This window comes from Muntiacus reevesi, chromosome 3 (genome assembly GCF_963930625.1).
Source record: "Muntiacus reevesi chromosome 3, mMunRee1.1, whole genome shotgun sequence".
Taxonomy (NCBI): Eukaryota; Metazoa; Chordata; class Mammalia; order Artiodactyla; family Cervidae; genus Muntiacus; species Muntiacus reevesi.
Genome location: NC_089251.1, coordinates 210,630,467 through 210,646,558, shown reverse-complemented (window position 1 = coordinate 210,646,558; position 16,092 = coordinate 210,630,467). Strand labels below are relative to the sequence as shown.

General features: G+C 37.3%; 1 protein-coding gene across 4 annotated transcripts in view; it reads left to right on the top strand.

Annotated features, from left to right (window-relative positions):
* The window catches only part of ZRANB3 (zinc finger RANBP2-type containing 3), a 264,527-nt gene that overhangs the window by 107,484 nt on the left and 140,951 nt on the right, over window positions 1–16,092 (top strand). The gene's annotated exons all lie outside the window — the stretch shown is intronic.

Here is a 16,092-nt window from a genome sequence, read left to right as displayed (position 1 = left end):
GCAGTGTAATTAAAGAGATAGGACATGGACATTTGGAAAAAAAAGTAGAAATTTCTGTTTTGGAACAAGATGAATTCTGAAAGAATCTACATAAATTTATAGATTTGAGAGTCCAAATTGCTAGAAGAAGCTTATGTTTTTAGTCCCTGAATATGTTTTCACCAAATAGGAGTATAAATTCATACTTCAAAACTTTAAAACTAGGCATAACCATTTTATATAATGTATAAATGTGTACTACATGTATTGATGTATGTATAAATTATTTTTTAAGCAGACCAGTTTTATGTTCACAGTCAATATAACATGTTGTATTATTTGGTGATCTCCTCAAGTGATTCATGGGGAACATTTTGTTGTCTATGACATGTTATTGCTACCTTGTTCCTCAGTTTGGTGTTATAGTGGTTTGAATATGCCTTAAATGTGCAGAATCTTTCATGGATTGAAATAAACATTTGATTAGCACCTTAACTCTGCTTAGCATTTATATTTTCCTGTTTTCTCAGTTAACATTAGACAAAAGATGGTGCATGATGAGTTCATCATGAACGCTTTAGCCAACAAGAAGTTTTCATTATACTCTTCACTTTTCACTTCGTTTTTCACTATACACTTCACTCTTTCACTTTTTCCTATTATTTACAATTACACTTGTCACATGTCGAAGGATTTGTGGTAATCTTTGGAAACTATTATTTTTTAATTTAATAAATTTAAAAGAACCTTTTAATATTTTCTCAGTACTTAAAAGAAGATTCCCCCTTTTGTGTCCCTCATATCTCCTTCCTTTTCACCAGCACTTTAAAGACTTATTTTTTACACTTATTTGACTTTCCAAAGTTCATTATGTTGAATCCCCTATCAATAAAGTTAATTAAGGAAAAGTCCTCAATTTAACATATAAATACAAAAAATAGTCACAGAAATAGCTTAGTGTAAATTCTAAGATCACAGCTCAAAATATAATAACATCCTCTGTTTTTTGATTGAGTTGAAATGCCATTTCTGTGGAATCTTATTGAGCTAATATGGATGAAAGTGAGTAAATTGAAAGTCTTGAAATAGAAAGAACTTGTATATATGTAAATTATATGAACTCTGGTTTGACCTTCATTTTATTTTCTAATACTGTTCTCCTTCTCTTGCTCTTATCACAAAACAGTAGTAAAGTCAGAGAAGGGAAGGCAGTTTATAATTTGGAGGTCAACTACATTTTGATTTTAAAATTAAAAAATATATTTTGATATGATTAATATTCAACTTATAAATAAATAGAGCTTTAGGAGAACAATTTTACATCTCTATTATTAATCTCTTTTTTTTTTTTTAATGCTTGACTACCTACTTGGAGTATTGTATAATTTAACTGTCTGCTGTGATCTTTCCTCCCCAGCTTTAGAAGCAAATGACTTCCTTCACTGGTGTAACTGCATCCTCTTCTAGTATCTTTCCACTAGTATCTTTTCTAATGTATAAAATCTTTGTGGAATTATGTAATCTATTGCACATAAGATAGTCATTAAGTTAAAATTGGAATGGTGACTTACTTCTGTTTGTCTGATTGTGTGATCTTTGAGTATTTATTATAAAACTATGTTTCAGATAACTAACCAGCTTTATTAAAAGCTGCAACTTTTAATAAAATTAACTTTGCAGGCTTAGCTTAAGCTCTTTTAATTCCTGTTTCCCCTTCTCGGTTTCGTGTAGTTAAGTGTTGTCTCAAGAGCTATACAGTAAACATATAGAAACTCTTTTGAAATAGTATTCCTTTAATAATGGAATTTCGGGCCACAGTCTGTAGTCAGGCTCTTGCACTATTACCTTTACTGTTTTTTTAATAGTTTTTTTAACCACTGTGTCTTTGTTCTGTTGAAGATTTTTATTCACAGAAAGATTTTAAATGTGAAAAATAATTTCCCGTTAACATATACCAGGTAATTCAAGTGGATACACATGAGGAAAATATTAGACCTACACATTTAATACCTTATTTTCAGGGATTTAAAGGCAATTATTCTTTGTAGAAGCTTAGTGTTTACAAAATTTTTGTGATGTTCATTTTAAGAAAATGAGATTGACATCCTGGATTTAGATGAATAGCTTAATAATTGTGCAGCTATGGACAAAATGTCAGTACATGGATCTGTCTTCTCTGTGTATTGAATCTATTATCAGAGTCAGAAAATTCCTACTTCCTTGTTTGTAATAGTTTTGTTAGTACTATACTTTAGTCCTCTCCCCCTACATTTTTCCCTAAGTTTCCTTCCTGTTACTTGAGAAAACATTTGGAAGGCAGAGGGATGGTATACCAAATAAAGTATTGCTTTCCTTCCTTTTTCAGAAGAAAAGGAAACCTTTTGTCAAGTCTAAGCCACTTGGCTTGGCTTACTTTGTGACTGTTTTGGGATTAATAGATAAATATTTGGAACAGAGACCAGAGAGTTATCATTATGGATGCTCTTTTTTTTTTGGATTTTGTTCAAGGTGCTTCTCTGGAAGAGAAGTTTGGAGGGGAAAGGCTGTAGAAGCTGTTGAATGCTTGCTGAAGTTTTTCTGGAGGCTGAAGTTTGAAAAGCCTTGTGATTTTCCCTGCAGGCAGAAATCTGTAGGTGTCTCAAAACACCAAAGAACCCTCTTTGGAAGATTATTTCTGAGCAGAATACCTTAAAATTGATACTGTGATATAGACTCTGCCAACATTTTAGGTTTGAGGACTAAGAAATTAAACCAGATGTGAAGAAATTTAGTTTTCCTTTTATATAAGCCGACCTTGGTTTGACAAAGTTAGCTGAGATGACAGTTTTTATTCCATTTGCTTCTACAAATCCTTCTTTCTCTTTACCAGACTCTGGTGGAATTGAATCCCCTCTGAGCTTTTACTGTTTCTGATAAACAGAAACATAACCCCTTTGGGGTGGTGGTCCATTTTTGTTGAGTGAATAGACCAATTAAAAACTTTATACTTGATTAACACATATGGGCCAGGTTCTATTCTACTGATTTACATGTATTCATTTATTTCATCTTTGGACAACCCAATAAAACGTTATGATTATTATTACCACCATCATTTTTTAGATGAGAAAGCTGAAGCACAGATATGTTAGTAAATGGAGCTGGGACATGCTAGAAGCTGATATCTAATCTGAAATAATCCATCTCCCAAGTCCATTATTGCTGTTCTATACAAAGCCTGCAGGCACCAGACTTTTTATGTTTTGAAAGGATTCTTAAATATAGAAGACTCTGTAAGACACAGTGCTCAAATGGATGAAGCCGAATGATAAGTGATAGCATTTATGCTGTTGAGACTGTTCTCTAAAACGGTATCATTTGCCTCCTTGTTCCTCATTTCTAAGGCCAGCTTTACTGTTTTTTGAATGTCCTTTCTTAAAAATAATTTTTAAATTTTAGAATAGTCTTTTTATTTATTTATTTATTTTTTGGTTGCACTGGGTCTTCCTTGCTGCTTGCAGCCTTTCTCTAGTTGTGGAGAGCAGGGGCTACTCTTTGTTGCAGTGCATGGGCTTCTCATTGTGGTGGTTTCTCTTGTTGTGAAGCATAGGCGCTAGGCATTGGGCTTCAGTAATTGTAGCAGGTCGACTGTGTATTTGTGGGGTGCAGGCTCCAGGGCACAGGGGCTTTAGTAGTTGTGGCTCATAGATTCTAGAGCATGGGCTCAATAGTTGTGGTAAATGGGCTTTAGTTGCTCTGTGGCATGTGGAATCTTCCTGGACCAGGATCGAACCTGTGACCCCCTCCAGTGGCAGGTAGATTGTTATCCACTGTCCCACCAGGGAAGTTCAATAACACTTTTAGTTTTATAGCGTTATTGTGAAGATAGTACAGAGAGTTCTCTTACGCCCCAAAGCCAGTCCCCCATTATTAGTTACTTTACTATACTAGTAGTAATATGTTTCGAGTAATGAACCAATATTCATATATTAGTACTGTTAACTAAAAACCATACTTTATTTAGACATCTTCAGGTCTTTACTGATGTCCTTTTTCTTTTGCAGGAGTCCATCTGTGTTTTATAACATGTAATTCCTTTATATGTTTTAAATAGAAAGGTGGTTGTTGTTCAGCCGCTCAGTCATGTTCAACTCTGTGACCCCATGGATTGCAGCACGCCAGGCTTCCCTGTCCTTCATCATCGCCCAGAGCTTGCTACACTCATGTCCATTGAGTTGGTGATGCCATCCAACCATCTTGTCCTCTGTTGTCCATCAATCTTCCCCAGCATCAGGGTCTTTTCTAATGAGTTGGTTCTTCGCATAGGTGACCAAAGTATTGGAGCTTCAGCATCAGTCCTTCCAATGAATATTCAGGGTTGATTTCCTTTAGGATTGACTGGTTTGATCTCTTTGCAGTCCAAGGGACCTCAAGAGTCTTTTCCAGCACCACAGTTCTAAACATCATTTCTTCGGTGCACAGCCTTCTTTATGGTCCAGCTCACATCCACATGACTAACCAATAGCTTCTCCTAGTTGAGAGTTTCTCAGACTGTCCTTGTTTTTGAAGACCTTTACAGTCTGGAGAATTAATTGTTTAGTATTTGGTAAAATGTCTCTTAATTGGGATATGTTGTCTGATGTTTTTCTCATGATCAGACTGGGGTAATGTGTTTTGACAAAAAGACCACAGAGGTAAAGTGCCATTGTCACCATGTAATAGCAAGGGTACATAATATCAATTTACCTTATCACTATTGATGTTAACCTTGATTACCTGACTTGATGTAATGTTTGTCAGGCTTTTGCCCTGTAAAATTACTAGTTTTGTTGTTGTTGTTCCTTCCCATATTGTGTTTTGGTTTTTTTTTCATACTGTGTTTTTTGAAAGAAAATGTAGCCAATACTTAAAGAATGGGGATTTGTGTTCTGCTTCCTTAAAGGCAGAGTAAATACATAAATTGGGCTACCCTGGTGGCTCAGTGGTAAGGAATCTGCCTGCGAATACAGGAGACACAGGTTCAATCCCTGGAGAAGATCCAGGAAGATCCCCTGGAGAAGGAAATGGCAACCCACTCTAGTAACTCCAGTATTCTTGCCTGGAATATCCCATGGACAGAAGAACCTGGCAAGCTAGGTCGCAAAAGAGTAGGACATAACTGAGCTACTAAACAACAACAAATACATAAATTATTTGTAATTCATTCGTTCACTCACTTATTTTACTGTGTATTTATATCTGTAGGACTCATGGACATTCATTTTATATTTGGGGTTATTATCAGTACTTTTTAATTTTGTTAGGCAAATGATTCCAGCTTTGGCCTTTGGGAGGTCTTTTAATTCACTCCCATGTTCCATGATGTGCCCACTTCTCTATAGGTTGTTCTGTTTGCAGTTTTGTGTTTTCTTTGGTTTTTTTTTTTTTTTTTTTACAAAATTTTCTCACTTTCTGGCACTACAAAATGCTCCAGGCTTCTCTTGTATATTTTCTACCCCAGTCCTTGAATCAGCCGTTTCTCCAGGAAATCCTGGTTCTTCTTATTGGAGAACGATACTGGCATCAGACCTAGGTGGTAGGTGTACTCATTTTTACTGAGGTGTCATTTCTTCTAGATTCTCTCAGCTGACAGAACAAAGAGGTAAATGTGTGTGTACTTACATATGTGTGTGTATGTACATATTTATAGATATTTATCTATGCAACCAGCTGTATCTGTATTTAAGATAAACATGAATTCTTCTTGATTTCTCCAGCTCTAATCCTTTACCACATGGATCATTCTATTTTTTCCCCTTGCTTAACTGTAACTTCCCAGTCCATCAGTGAGAATCCTAGCTCCCACCATCTGATATCTCTTTAATTAATTATGCATTTCTAATATACAGGCCTGGTGGTTTCAGTATTTTTAACCTGTACCGTCACAGGAAAGAAAATTATTAGCTAGAGTTCAGTGCTTATGTACAGGTCCTTTTAGCTTTATTTTTACAGATTCCATTCATTTTCAGAATTATTTCTCTTTGTGATCCAGTGAAGTTGTTTCATACACTTATAATAACATTCCAATTATTGTATCACACATTACATTGCATCATGAGATCGTCTCACCTCCTAAATTATTTTTAAATTATTTGTATACATCAAAGTTTACTTTTTGTATTGTATTATAATGCTCTATAGATTTTCACAAATACTTAATGTCTTTTAGGCACCACTACAGTATCATACAGAATAATTTTACTGCTCTAAATAATCCCCTTTGCTTCACTTACTTAATTCCCTTCAGGCCAAAACCCCCAACAACCAAAGATGTGTTTAATGACGCTATCATTTTGCCTTTTCCAGAATGTCATACGATTGGCAGTCTACAGTTTGTAGGTTTTTCAGACTGACTTTTTTCACTTAGCCTTATGTAATTAAGTTTCAACCATGTCTTTTTGTGGCTTGATAGCTTTTCTTTTTATCACTGAATAAAATTCCATGATACAGATGTGCCACGGTTTGTTTTTCCATTCACCAAGATGAAGGGGTGTATTTGTTGCATCCAGTTTTGACAGTTATGTAGGTATTTGTGTGGGTATAGTCAGTTGAGTAACTAGGAGTGCAATTCCTAGATTATATGGTGTCTTAGTTTCCTAGGGGTGCCATGAGAAAGTACCACAAACTTGGGGGCTTAAAACAACAGAAATTTATCCTCTCTCAGTTCTAGAGGCTGGAAGTCTGAAATCAAGGTGTCAGGAAGTTTGTTTTTTTCTGAGGGCTCTGAGGGAGAGTCTCTTCGAAGCCTTTCTCCTGGCTTCAGGTGATGGTTGGCAGTCTTTGGCATTTCTGGGGTTGTAGATGTGTCACTTCAATCCCTGCCTCCCTTTTCATGAGGCATTCTCTCCTTCTGTCTGTCTCTAATCCTCTTGTAAGAACATTAGTCATATTGGATTAATGGCTTACCCTACTGTGATATGACATCCTCTTCACTAATTACATCTGCACAACCCTATATCCAAAAAAGGTCATGTCCTGAAATACTGATTGGGTAGGACTTCAATCTATCTTTTGGTGAGTAGACACAATTTAACCCATAATGTGTGGTGAGAATATGTTCACTTTTGTCTAAAACTGTTAAACTGTCTTTAGATGTGGCTGTACCATTTGGCATTCCCACTAATTATGAGTGAGAATTCCCCTTGCCTTGCATTTTCACCAGCAGTTGCTAATGTCAGTTAAAAAAAGATGGAAAAAAAAATTTAGCCATTGTACTAGGTATAGTGGAATTTCATTGTTCTTTTAATTTCCAGTACTCTAATAACAAATAATTTTGAGATCCTTTCATTTGTTTATTTGCCATCTATGAATCTTCTTTGGCATGGTCTTTGTTCAGTTTTTTGCCCATGTTTTAATTAGATTATTTTTGTTGTTATTGAGTTCTAAGAGTTCTTTGTATATTTTAGGTACAAGTCTTTTATCAGATATGTGATTTGCAAGTATTTTCTCCAATGCTTTGACTTATCTTGTCATTCTTTCAGAAGTTTCTTTCACAGAGCATAAGTTTTTACCTTTAATAAAATCCAACCTATCAACTTTTTCTTCCATTGGTTGCCCTTTTGGTCTTATTTCTTATTGCCAAACCCAAGCCACCTAGATTTTCTCCTGTGTTACCTTCTCGAAGTTTTACAGTGTTACAATACACTTTGGTCTATGATTGATTTGGGGTATAAAGTTAGTGCCTTGAATATTTTTTTTTTTTGCATATGGATGTCCAGTTGTTCCAGCACCATTTGTTGAAAAAATTACTTTTGCTTCTTTATCAAAGATCAGTTGACTTTATTTGTATGGGTCTATTTCTGGGCTCTATCTTCTGTTCCCAAGACCTGTGTCTATTCTTTTGCCAGTACCACACTGTCTTGATAACTATAGCTTTATAATAATCCTTGAAATTTTAGAATCAGTATCTCAGTCTCTAGACAGCTTGCTGGGATTTTGATTGGTATTGCCTTGAATTTATAGATAAAGATGGATGGAATCTATAAATCTGTAGATTTAGAGACCAAGTCGGGAAGAAACTGTAACAAAGTGAGTCTTTAGTCTGTGTGAAACTGTTCACCTCAGACTGGGACATGAACCCACGTGCTGGGACTCAAACCCGGGCCAGAACCCCCTGCATGGCTGGGACTCGAACCCAGCCAAAACCCTGTTAGGCACTTGAACCCACATGACCAGGACTTGAACCCAACCAAAACCCTGCTTGGGAGTTGAACCCATGTGGCTGGGACTTGAACCCAGCCAAAACCCACAGTACCTGGTTTTAGGACCTAATGAAGCTCAGGTTCTTGATGTCTCTTCCCAGAAAGAATTCAGTGAGAGACAAAGTGAGATGTAAGAAATGGATTTATTCAGATTCAGAGAGAAGCACATTCCATAGACAGAATGTGGACCATCAAAGAGGGCAAGTGTGGTCGGGAAATGTGGCATGGTTAGTTTTTATAGGCTGGGCAATTTCATATGCTAATGAGTGGGAGGATTATTCCAGCTAATTTAGTAAGGGGTGGAGATTTCCAGGAATTGGGCCACCACCCACTCCTTGGTCTTTTGACAGTGTCTTGGTACAAACAATGCCTGTGAACCCCTGGCATGCTAGTATAAGTCCTTTTGAAGGAGGTCACCATTACCGCCATTACCCCTAGAATAGTTTAGTCTCAGGCCAAACTACAGGGAGAGAACATAGCCCCAGCCACAAACAAAAACTTGGATCAAAGATTTGCTGAGCATAGCCCTGCCCATCAGAGCCAGACCCAGATTCCCCCACAGTCAGTCCCTCGCATCAGGAAGCTTCCACAAGCCTCTTATCCTTATCCATCAGAGGGCAGACAGGATAAAAAACCATAATTACAGAAAACTAACTCAGCTGATCACATGAATCACAGCCTTGTCTAACTCAATGCAACTATGAGCCATGCTGTGTAGGGTCGCCCAAGATGGAGGGATCATGGTAGATAGTTCTGACAAAACGTGGTCTACTGGGGAAGGGAATGGCAAACCACTTCAATACTCTTGCCTTGAGAACCCCATGAACAGTATGAGAAGACCAAAGGATATGACACTGAAAGATAAACTTCCCAGGTTGGTAGGTTCCCAATATGCCACTGGAGAAGAATGGAGAAATAGAGAAAAAGAATGGAGGAATAGCTCCAAAAAGAAGGAAGAGGCTGAGCCAAAACAAAAACGACATGCAGTTGTGGATGTGACTGGTAATGGAAGTAAAGTTTGAGGCTGTAAAGAACTGTATTGCATAGGAACCTGGAATGTTAGGACTATGAATCAAGGTAAATTGGAAGTGGTCAAACAGGAGATGGCAAGAGTGAACATCAACGTTTTAAGAATCAGTGAACTAAAATGGACTAGAATGGGCAAATTTAATTCAAATGACTATTATATCTACTACTGTGGGCAGGAATCCTTTAGAAGAAATGGAGTAGTCCTTATAGGTTAAAAAAAAATGAGTCCAAAATGCAATACGTGGGTGCAGTCTCAAAAACAACAGTAATCTCTGTTTCGTTTCCAAGGCAAACCATTCAGTATCACAGCAATCCAGTTAAGCTATTTTAAATCCTAAAAGATGATGGTGTGAAAGTGCTGCACTCAATATGCCAGCAAATTTGGAAAACTCAGCAGTGGCCACAGGACTGGAAAAGGTCAGTTTTCATTCCAGTCCCAAAGAAAGGCAATGCCAAAGAATGTTCAAGCTGTTGCACAATTGCACTCATCTCACACGCTAGTAAAGTAATGCTCGAAATTCTCTAAGCCAGGCTTCAGTAGTATGTGAACTGAGAACTTACAGATGATCAAACTGGATTTAGAAAAGGCAGAGGAACCAGAGATCAAATTGCCAACATCCGTTGGATATTCGAAAAAGCAAGAGAGTTCCAGAAAAGCATCTACTTCTGCTTTATTGACTACACTAAAGCCTTTGACTGTGTGGATCACAACAAACTGTGGAAAATTCTGAAAGAGATGGGAATACTAGACCAACTGACCTGCCTCCTGAGAAATCTATTTGCAGGTCAAGAAGCAACAGTTAGAATCGGATATGTAACAACAGACTAGTTCCACATTGAGAAAGGAGTACGTCAAGGCTGTATATCAGTTGTGTCTGACTATTTGCAACCCCATGGACTCTACAGTCCATGGAATTCTCTAGGCCAGATTACTGGAGTGGGTAGCCTTTCCCTTCTCCAGGGGATTTTCCCAACCCAGGGATTGAACCCAGGTCTCCTGCATTGCAGACGGACTGTACCAGCTGAGCCACAAGGCTTGTGAAATGCAGGAATGGATGAAGCACAACTGGAATCAAGATTGCCAGGAGAAATGTCAACAACCTCAGATATGCAGATGACACCACCCTTATGGTAGAAAGCAAGAGGAACTAAAGAGCTTCTTGATGAAAGTGAAAGAGGAGAGTGAAAAAGCTGGCTTAAAAGTCAGCATTCAAAAAGTGAAGATGATGGCATCTGATCCCATCACTTCATGGCAAATAGATGGGGAAACAATGTAAACAGTGACAGACTTTATTTTCTTGGGCTCCAAAATCACTGCAGATGGTGACTGTAGCCATTAAATTAAAAGAAGCTTGCTCCTTGAAAGAAAAGCTATGACAAACCTAGGCTGCATATTAAAAAGCAGAGACATTACTTTGCTGACAAATGTCCATCTAGGCAAAGCTATGGTTTTTTCCAGTAGTCATGTATGGATGTGAAAGTTGGACCATAAAGAAAACTGAGCGCCAAAGAATTGATGCTTTTGAACTGTGTTGTTGGAGAAGACTCAGGAGTCCCTTGGACTGCAAAGAGATCAAACCACTCAATCGTAAAGCATTTCAGTCCTGAATATTCATTTGAAGGACTGATGCTGAAGCTGAAACTCCAGTACTTTGGCCACCTGATGCGAAGAACTGACTCTTTAGAAAATACCCTGGTGCTGGGAAAGACTGAAGGCAGGAGAAGAGGCAACAAGGGATGAGATGGTTGGATGGCATAACCAACTCGATGGACATGAGTTTGAGCAAGCTCCTGTTGCAAAGAGTGGGACACTGACTGGAACTGTGTTAGGGAAATTAAATAAATAGTCTTGTTTAGACTGCTTTGCAGAGCAGCCCCTGACCTTGCTTCTAACCTGCCTGGACACTGCCCTTCCTGGGAGTGACTATGAGGGACTGCCTGCTGTTAGTGCAAGACTTACAGCACCATAGGTAAGATCAGGAAGGAATCTTGAGATCTTTGAGCCCCTTGAGGGGCCTGACCAACCAAACCCTAGCAACATTCCAAGTTTTACAAGAGAAAACAAAAAATTAACATAAAACCGGTCTTGCAATTTGATCACAGATTGATGATGATGATATTGGTTTGCGTCTGTCCTGGAGTTATATAGGCGGGAACCTGGAACTGCAATTTTTGAAGTCTCACCCACAGAGTGGACGTGCTGCCTGGAACCCTTTCCCAATTGGGACTCCAGATGTGCTATGACTTGGAACTTCCCACCTCTTTTTAAGTCTGGATGTTAGTCAGAACCCAATTTAGTGATGTGTCCTCTGCTCTTCCTATTTCTCTCTTCTTTTAATGTTAGTGTATTAAAAGTAAGCTAGATAATTCTCTAATAAATATCTGTATTGTTTATCTGTATATAACGAGTGGCTTATTTTGTTAACAAATCCTTTGAACAAACTGTCTTGGCACCTCTGGGTGTGTCATTTAGCTTGCTGATTGAGGATCAGGGTCTAATCAAAGTCGACTTGTCTGCCATCTTGGACCCGTTTGATTCTAATCAGTTTATGTTGTGTCCTTGGGCTATGTTATTCTTTCAGAAGTTGTGTCCTGCCCCTTTCCTTCCTGTTACAGAGGAACACAGACCTCTCTCTCCATTTATTGAGGAATTCTTTGATTTTTTTTGCTCATTAGTAAGTGTTTTGTTTTTTAGTGAGGTTTAATTGACATACACTGTTATAGTTAGTCTCAGGTATGCAGCATAATGTTTCAATATTCGCATATATTGCAAAATGATCACCACAATAGGTCTAGTTAGCATCAGTTACTATACAGTTGTTCATTTTTCTCCTTGTGATGAGAACTTTTAAGATCTGCTCTTTTATCAGCTTTCAGATATACAATACAGTATTATTAATTACAGTCACATAAAGGTATACATTATATCCCTATGACTTATTTATTTTATAACTTGAAGTTTGTGCCTTTGGACTCTCTTTACCCGTTTTGTCCACCCCAACCCCGTGCCTCTGGAAACAACCAGTCTGTCCTCTGTATCTATGAACTCTGTTTGTTTGTCTGATTCCACACATAAATGAAATTATACAGTACTTGTCTTTCTTTCTTTGACTTATTTCATTTAGCATAATGCCTGCAAGGTCCATCCGTGTTGTGACAAATAGCTGAATAGTATTCTATCTATGTGTGTGTTGAACACAAGTTATTTGCATGTCTTCACTATTGTAAATAATGCTGCAATGAAAATGGGAATACATGTATCTTTTTGAATTAGTGTTTTCATTTTCTTTGGATGAATACCCAGAAGTAGAGTTGCTGGATCATGTGATAATTCTACCTCTAATTTTTTGAGAAACATCCTGCTACAGTGGCTGTACCAATTTTTATTCCCACCAACAGTGTAGGAGTGTTCCTTTTTCTGCACATCTTCAGCAACACTTGTTATTTCTTACTTTGATAATACCTATTCTAATATGTTGGAGTAGGAAATGGCAACCTACTGTGGTATTCTTGCCTGGAAAATTCCACGGACAGAGAATACTGGCAGGCTCCTGTCCTTGGGGTTGCAAAAAGTCAGACATGACTGAGTGACTAACATACACTCACACTATGATAGGTAAGAGGTGTTATCTCATTGTGGTTTTGATTTGCATTTCTCTAATAATTAGTTACATTGAGCATCTTTTCACATACCTGTGGGTCATCTGTATGTCTTCTTTGGATAAATATCTATTTGGTCTTTTGTCCCTTTTTTAATTGGCTTTTTGTTTTTGTTTGTGGGTCCTTCCACCCCACCCCCCCCCCCCCCCCCCGGAGCTGTAGGAGTCGTTTGCATATTTTGAATATTAACCTCTTATTAAGTATGTGATTTGGAAGCCCTTTCTTCCATTCTATAGATTGTTTTCTTATTTTGTTAAGGGTTTTGTTTGCTGTGCAGAAACTTTTTAGTTTCAGGTAATCCCACTTGTTTATTTTTGCTTTTTTTTGCCTATGCTTTTGATGTCAAATTCCAAATCATAGGCAAGACTGATCCTCCTGCATTTTCTTCAAGGAGTTTTAAGGTTTCCAATCTTACCTTTAAGTCTTTAACTCATTTTAACTTAACTTTGATGTGTAGTGTAAGATAGTGGTTAAAACTAATTTTTTGTGTGGTGTGAGTCACTGTCCATTTTTTCCAACACTGTTGATTGAAAGGACTGTCCTTCTCCTCCGTGTATTCTTGGTTTCTTTATTATAAATTAGTTGATCATGTAGACATGAGTTTATTTTTGGCTCTATTCTGTCCCGTTGATCAATATGTCTGTTTTAATGCAAATACGATAGTGCTTTGGTTACTATCACTTTTTGTTGTTTGTCACTAAATCTTGTCCCACTGTTTGTGACCCCATGACCTGCAACATGCCAAGCTTCCCTGTCCTTCACTGTCTTCTGGACATTGCTCAAACTCATTCATTGAGTTGGTGATGCCATCCAACCATCTCATCCTCTATAGTCCCCTTCTCCTTTTGCCGTCAATCTTTCCCAGCATCAGAGTATTTTCTAGTGAGTTGGCTTGTCTCATCTTGTGACCAAAGTATTTGGAGCTTTAGCTTCAGCATCAGTCCTTGTGATGAATATTCAGGGTTGATTTCCTGAATTGATTTCCTGGTTTGATCTCCTTGTAGTCCAAGTGACTTTCAAGAGTCTTCTCCAATACCACAATTCTAAAGGATCAATTCTTTGGAGCTCAGCCTTCTTTGTGGACCAACTCTCATATCCACACATGACTACTGGAAAATCTATAGCTTTGATTATAGGGACCTTTGTCAGCAAAGTGATGTCTCTGCTTTTTAATATTCTGTCTAGTTTTGTCGTAGCTTTTCTTCCAAGGAATAAGCATCTTTCAGTTTTGTGGCTGTGGTCACCACCCATGGTGATTTTGGAGCCTATGAAAGTAAAATCTGTCCCTGATTCCACTTTTGCCCCATCTGTTTGCCAGGAAGTAATGGGACCAGATGCCATCAAAATCAGGGAGCATGATGCCACAGCTTTGTTCTTTCTCATGATTTGCATTGGTTTTCAGGGTCTTTTGTGGTTTTATATAAATTTTACAATTTTTGTGAATTTTTCTATTTTTTGAAAATTTTCTATTTTTTTCTATTTTGAGAAAAATGCCATTGTAATTTTGATAAGGATTGCATTGAATCTTAAGTTGCTTTGGATAATATGAACATTTTAACAATATTAAATTTTCCACTCCTTGAGCATGAAATATCTTTCCTCTTTTTGGTGTCTTCTATTTTTCCATTAGTGTCTTAGTAATTTTCAGAGTAAAGGTGTTTCACCTCCATGGTTAAATTTATTCCAATGTATTTCATTCATTTTGATGTCATTAGTGGTCCCCTCCCCCTTTATTTCTCTCTCTGGTAATTTGTTGTTAGTGTAATAGAAATTCAACAAATTTTTGTGTATTGATTTTGTATTCTGTAACTTAACTGGGTGTGTTTATTAACACATAGTTTTTCGTGGAGTCTTTTGGGTTTTATATATATAATATCATATCTACAGTCTATATACCTTTTATATCCTTTTCTTATCCTTGTACTACCTATTTCTTCTAGCACAGTGTTGAATAGGAGGTAAGGCAGAACATCCTTGTCTTGTTCTCAGCCTAAGGAGGAAAACGTCTGGTTTTCTTACCATTAAGTATGATGTTTGCTGTAGGTATTTTGTAGATAACTCTTTATAACTCTAAAGAATTAAGTGGAGGATATTCTCTTGGCTTTCTAGTTTTCTGAGAGCGTTTGTCATGATTGGGATTTGATTTTTATCAACTGCATGTTTTGCATCAGTTGATAAAATTATGTGGTTTTATCTTCTTTAGTCTATTTCTTTAGTGGATTACATTTATTCATATTTAAGTGTTGAACCAGCCTTGTTTATGTAGGGTAAATTCTACTTGGTCATGGTATATAATTCTTTTTTATACATTCTTAGAGTTGATTTGCTAATATTTTGTTGAGGATTTTTACATCTGTGTACCTACAGAGTATTGATCTGTTGTTTGTGTGTGTATGTGTGTGCACACGCATGTGTGTTTAATTTAATATCATTGTTTTTGGTTTCAGATAAAGCTGACCTTGTAGAATAAGTTAGGAAGTGCTCCCGTTGTTTTACAAAGGTCAAAGCTGAGTCAAATGAAAATAGCTACTCTTTGCTGCTAGAGTTATATTCCTCAAATTCTCCATTTCCTCCTGTTGCCTATAGAATAAAGCACTTCACAATGTAATTGCTACCCATGTCTTCCATTCTCTTCTGCCCTTCTCTGGCATAAGTTGTGGTGATACTTTCAACTTCCTACCTATTATAAAATCTACCACTTGTTACCAGGGTTGTATTAGACAGTTAACCTCTCTGAGCCTTAGTTTCTTTGGGTACAGTTGGAGGTAATACTTGTCTCATGAAATTAGTTATGGAAGGGACAGATGGAATATAGCTCAGATAGTCCTTTCCCCTTTTCAATGCCCAAACACCATGACTTGTTGCACTTTGTTATCTCTATATATGCTGTTCTTTTTCTGGTTAATTACTTTCCTTTTGTGTCGTCTTCTTTCCCCAAGTTCACCTAACATAAACCTAATTCAAAATCTCTTCAGATATCACTTCCTCTGTTTCAATATATGTATCACCAGTCTTTGAGCCTCTTGGTTCCTATGGCTCTCACTTCTACTCTATTTATTTTTAAAATTTATTTTATTTTTATTATTCATTTATTTGACTGTGCTGGGTCTTAGTTGTGGCATGTGGGATCTTTTAGTTGGGGCATGCAAATTCTTATTTGTGGCATGTGGAATGTAGTTCCCCAACCAGATACCAACCCCAGCCT